We start from the raw sequence: 6,418 nt of genomic DNA on the forward strand, positions 1-6,418 counted from the left end.
TCTCGGATGCCTTGAAGGATGAGGTTGCAGCTAAGGACCTACCAGTGGAGCTCGAGTCTCTTATTTCTTTCCTGATTTTGATTGACACCAGACTCAGGGAGAGACCTTCCTTTAAGGAGAGCCTGCGGAGGTCTCCTAACAGATTGGCGCCTACGTTTGCTGTCCCACCCGTGCCTCCCTCTCCTCCCACGCCTCCTGGGGATGACTTGTCTGGGGGTGAACCCATGCAGCGGGGGTTTGCTCGCCTGTCTGAGGGGGAGAGGGTACTCCGGAGACGCGAGGGCCGATGCATGTACTGTGGTCTCGGTGGGCATTTTCGGTTGGCATGTCCGAACCGTCCGGGAGAACGCTCGCACCTGAGGTCCTGTCGGGGGCAGATCTTGGGTGGAGTCTCCTCGTCCCCGGTTTCCCGTGTTGACAAACCACTGATCACGGTTGTCCTCTCCTGGGTCGGGGGCTCGGTGACGACCCAGGCGTTGGTGGACTCTGGTGCTGGTGGTTTGTTCATTGATAGAGTGTTCGTTGCCGCCAATTCCATTCCTCTGCAGCCTCGAGGTTCCCCACTGGCTCTTGAGGCGATAGACGGCAGACCCCTTCTGCCGCCACACGTGACTCATGAGACCCTTCCAGTGGGGATGGCCATTGGTGCCGTTCACAGAGAGTCGGTCTGTCTCCAGGTTATTTCGTCTCCACACTACTCGGTGGTCTTGGGGTACCCCTGGCTCCAGAAGCATAATCCGACTTTCGATTGGAGATCGGTCGAGATCCTCTCGTGGTCACCGCAGTGTGGGGCTAGTTGCATCCATGGGCCTGTCAAGTTGCTGTGTACTTCCTCGGACTCTCTGTTGCCTCCTGAATACGAAGAGTACCGGGATGTATTCGATAAGGTGCGCGCGGTTGCCCTACCTCCGCACCGCCCATACGATTGTGCCATAGAGTTACAATCCGGTGCCGTTCCTCCTCGTGGCAAAGTCTATCCACTGTCGGTAGCGGAGAATGAGGCCATGGAGGAGTACGTGAGGGAGGCGCTTTCACGCGGACACATTCGCAAATCCTCGTCCCCGGCAGGGGCTGGATTTTTCTTTGTGAAAAAGAAGGGCGGCGAGTTGAGGCCTTGCATCGATTACAGGGGTCTCAATCGCATCACGATCAAGAACGCTTACCCGATACCCTTGATTTCCGAGCTGTTCGATCGCCTCAAAGGGGCCACGGTCTTTACCAAACTCGACCTGAGGGCGGCATATAACCTGGTAAGGATCAAGGCGGGCGATGAGTGGAAGACCGCGTTTAACACCAGGACCGGTCATTACTGAATCCTTGGTTATGCCCTTTGGGTTGTGCAATGCGCCCGCAGTCTTCCAGGAATTCATCAACGATGTTTTCCGTGACCTGTTGCAGCAGTGTGTGGTGGTCTATTTGGATGACATCTTGGTATATTCTGCATCCATGGAGGCCCACATTCTGGATGTCAGACGAGTGTTGCAACGCTTACGAGAGAACAAGCTGTTCGGTAAGCTTGAGAAATGTGAATTTCACCGATCCCAGGTAACCTTCTTAGGTTACATCATTTCCGCTGAGGGGTTCTCCATGGATCCTGAGAAGGTTTCGGCTGTCTTACAGTGGCCCCAGCCCAGTGGGCTTCGTGCCCTGCAGCGCTTTTTGGGCTTCGCCAATTATTATCGGAAGTTCATCAGGGACTTTTCCATGCTAGCCAAGCCTCTCACGGATCTGACCAGGAAGGGCAGTAATCCTCAGGTCTGGCCGCTCGAGGCCATCCGAGCTTTTGAGGCTCTAAAGTCCGCCTTTGTGTCGGCTCCGATTCTGTCGCATCCCAACCCTGGGTTGCCTTTTGTCCTCGAGGTGGACGCGTCTGAGACGGGAGTAGGCGCCCTCCTGTCTCAGCGTAGAACACCAGAGGGTCCTCTGCTTCCTTGTGGGTTTTACTCCCGGAAACTGTCTTCCGCGGAGTGCAACTATCAGATTGGTGACAGGGAGTTATTGGCCATCGTGCAGGCCCTTAAAGAATGGAGGCACTTGCTCGAGGGCTCGGTGGTTCCGGTTCTCATCCTGACGGACCACAAGAATCTGACCTACCTCTCTGAGGCCAAGAGATTGACACCACGTCAGGCCAGATGGGCTCTGTTCTTGTCACGTTTTAATTACGTGGTCTCCTACCTACCCGGCTCCAAGAACATCAGAGCGGATGCCTTATCACGGCAGTACTCCGAGCTGTCCGGGGAGGAGTCGATTCCGACTACGGTCATACCCCCGAATCAGATCCTGGCCGCTATTCGCACCAGCCTGACTTCTCCTCTGGGTGAGCAGATTTTGGCGGCTCAATCTGGTGCTCCCTCTGGGAGACCCAACGGCAGATGTTTTGTGCCTGAGGAGTTGCGCACTCGGTTGTTGCGAACCTACCATAACTCCAAGGCCGCGGGGCACCCTGGAAAGAATCAGCTGTCCTGGGCGGTTTCACGTCTGTTCTGGTGGCCTTCTCTACGTTCCGACATCGCCGCATATGTAGCGGCATGCTCCGTTTGTGCCCAGAGTAAGTCCCCTCGGCACCTTCCGTTGGGCCTTTTGCAACCCATAGCCACCGGGGAGCGTCCATGGTCACACCTGGGGATGGATTTCATTGTGGACCTCCCTGCATCCCGAGGCCATACGGTCATTCTCATGATTGTGGATCGGTTTTCCAAGATGTGCCACTGTGTTCCTCTCAAGAAGTTACCCTCTGCACAAGAGTTGGCCTCGATTTTTGCCAGGGAGGTCTTCCGGTTGCACGGTTTGCCCAAGGAGATTGTGTCGGATCGGGGGAGTCAGTTTGTGTCCAGGTTCTGGCGCGCCTTTTGCTCCCAGTTGGGGATTCATCTCTCTTTCTCCTCGGCCTACCACCCTCAGTCCAATGGGGCCGCAGAACGATCCAATCAGGCCTTGGAGCAATTCCTTCGTTGCTATGTCTCCGATCACCAAGACAATTGGGTTGACCTCCTGCCTTGGGCTGAGTTTGCCAGGAACACGGCGGTGAACTCTTCCTCTGGGACGTCTCCCTTCATGGCCAATTATGGGTTCCAACCTGCCGTGTTACCGGAGGTATTCTCTCCCCAGGATATTCCGGCTGTGGAGGATCACCTTTCCGTCCTACGTGCTTCTTGGGTACAGATCCAGAGGTCCCTTGAGGTCTCTGCGCAGCGCCAGAAACTCCAGGCTGATCGCAGACGAGCGCCCGCTCCTTCCTACCAGGTCGGAGACCGCGTATGGTTGTCCACCCGCAACCTCAACCTTCGAGTGCCCACTCCCAAGCTGGCGCCTCGCTTTGTTGGTCCCTTCCGAGTGCTTCGCAGGGTAAACCCGGTAGCCTATGCCCTTGCGCTTCCTCCTGGCATGCGGATCTCCAACGTGTTTCATGTCTCCCTGTTGAAGCCACTGGTGTGTAATCGTTTCACTTCCTCGATTCCTCGGCCTCGTCCGGTCCAAGTGGGCAATCGTGAGGAGTATGAGGTGAGCAATATCCTGGACTCACGCCTGGTCCGCGGCCGGGTGCAGTTTTTGGTCCATTGGCGTGGTTATGGTCCAGAGGAGCGTTCCTGGGTTCCCTCCGCAGATGTCCATGCTCCTGTCTTGCTCCGAGCCTTCCACGCACGCTTCCCTCAGAAACCGTTCCTTACTCCGCGGAGGAGGGGCCCTTGAGGGGGAGGTACTGTCATGGTCTTACCTCCTTGCTGTTCCCTTCGTTTGACATGTGCTGGCGGCCATCTTGGTTTCTGGGTTTTCTTGTAGCCTCCCACCCTGCGGCTCCTCCTTCCCACTGGGAGGAGCTGGATGCCTAGCTCATATATATAGGAGGTCTGTGGCTTCAGTTCCTTGCTTGGTCCTCCTGTGTTCACATGCTTCCAAGACTGCTGCTGCTTCTGGTTCCTGATCCTGGCCTCGTCTGACTACCCCGTTGGTTCCTGATTCCGGCTTCGTCTGACTACCCCGTTGGTTCCTGATTCCGGCTTCGTCTGACTACCCCGTTGGTTCCTGATTCCGGCTTCGTCTGACTACCCCGTTGGTTCCTGTTCCTGGCTTCGTCTGACTACCCTTCTGGTTCCTGACCTCTGTCTCCGCAAGACCCTGCTTCGGTTTAGCCATCCGTTCGGACTTTGCTACGGCTTGCTCTTCAATAAAACCTTCTTATTTTCCACTTATCTCTTGTTGTACGTCTGGTTCATGGTTCCATGACAAAGCTGAAGCGTACCGACGATGTGGATGAAGCACGATGTCTATTAGTCGCTGAAAAGTGTCAGGGGTGCTATGCAGACCAAAGGGTAAGACCTTATATTGATACAGCCCCTCAGGCGTGATGAAGGCAGTTTTCTCTTTGGCAGCCTCCATTAAGGGCACCTGCGAGTACCCTTTGGTGAGGTCCAAAACAGAGAAATACCAGACTTGTCCTAACCTCTCGATGAGCTCATCCACCTGGGGCATGGGATACGCATCAAATTTGGAAACCTCGTTAAGTTTTGAAAGTTGTTACAAAACCGCAACGTCCTGTCCAGCTTGGGTATCAATACTATAGGACTGGCCCACTCACTTTTTGACTCCTTAATGACGTCTAGTTTCAACATTAGCTGCACCTCCTCAGATATGGCTTGTCGCCGAGCCTCGAGTGCCCGGTATGGTTTTAATCGGACTTTTGCTTGAGGCTCCGTGACAATGTCATGCTGGATTATGGAAGTGCGTCCAGGGAGGTCCGAAAACAGATCCGTGTTCTGACTAATGGACTCCCTGGCGTCCTGAGTCTGTTTAGAGGAGAGGCTGTCAGCAATTTTTACTGTAGCAGCCACTCTCTCTTGCATCAGACATAAGGGCTGGTACCTCTTCTCCTAGAAAACCCGTCCGCGGGCTGTCTTCTGGACAGGTTTCCCTATCTTTCCACAGTTTAAGTGAATTCACATGGTAAACCTGCTCCACCTTTCGCCGCCCTGGTTGGTGTACCTTGTAGTTTACATCATCAATTTTCTCGAGTACCTCATAGGGCCCCTGCCACCTAGCCAGGAACTTACTGTTCACGGTCGGCAGCAGAACCTCCGGGTACCAGGTGGCGTAGTCTAGAATGACTAAGAATATGATCCTGAATTTTCTGCAGTGACCTCCAATAATGTGTTGGTGGGCTAGATCTAACACAAGCTTGCGATAAGCCTTGGGGACCACCAACTGTTCAATAGGCTCACCCCGTAGTTGGTTTACCCGATACAACATATCCTGATGAACCACACTGACTCTGCCCCAGGTTGTTGTCTACTACTAAAACATTTTTCCAGGCGCGTGATAGGGTTGGGTCCGGATGTTTGGTGGTACCAAAATTATCCCTGTAGACATTGAGGTCTGCCAACTCAGGACCCGGCGGCAAGTCCTCCACATGCTAGGCCACTCTGCTACGGCTACCCCTGTCTCATGGGTATCAGTTACTCTCATAGCATGCCTCAGTACCGGGAAGCCCGGGAAGGTTCTCCCTATAATTAGTTCATAATGTAGATTTGTGGCAACAGCAACCTTGTAGATCCATCTACCGGCCACTGTAGTTAAAGACACCAGTGCGGTGGGGTAGTCTTTTAATTCTACATGGATGCACATCACCCTGACTTTCCAGTCAGTATACTCAGGAGACCCCACCATGGTAGCCCTTACTAAGGTCACCAGACTCCCTGAGTCCAGCAGAGCCACCGGCGGAGTGTCTCCCACTTTCATCTGGCACAAATGATCTAGAGACTCTGGGGAACCTGTTGCACACAGCCTCCTGGCATATAGCGACTGATGGCAGCCATAGTTAGTGTCCATGGGCTCAACCCGATGGGGACAGTTAGCCCTTATATGGCCAGGCTCCTGACACCGCCAGCAGACTATCGGAGCCAGGTTTTCCGTGGGTACATCCCGGGGCGGGTTTTATCGGCTGAAATCTCCGAACCTGGGGTGGAGATTTCCAGGGTTTTCTGACCCTCCTCCCGACAGAACCATCCTTTAGATTCCTGCTACCTTCATAGCGTTCCACCAGGTCCACCAGCTCAAGGGAATTGCTAGGAGACACCTGACCGATCCAGTGCTGGAGAGGGTATGACAAAGCCCTCCAGAACATATCAGCTAACATACGATCCAGCATAGCATTGGGACTCAGCACGTCAGGCTGTAGCCATTTTTACAAGAGGTGAAGTAAGTTATAATACTGGGGTCTTGCAGGCTCAGCTAGGTTGAACCCCCACTGATGCACCCACTGGGCCCAGACCAACACTTCACCCCCCAGTCTTGCCAGCATATCACCTTTGACTTTCTGGTAGTCGGTTACTTGATCGTCCGGGAAGTCGAAATACACCCACTTGGAATCCGATGCCAGGACCGGAGCGACAACCTCAGCCCACTGGTCACGGGGTAGCTTTTT

The sequence above is a fragment of the Bufo gargarizans genome, chromosome 1 (genome assembly GCF_014858855.1).
Source record: "Bufo gargarizans isolate SCDJY-AF-19 chromosome 1, ASM1485885v1, whole genome shotgun sequence".
In the NCBI taxonomy this organism is placed as follows: Eukaryota; Metazoa; Chordata; class Amphibia; order Anura; family Bufonidae; genus Bufo; species Bufo gargarizans.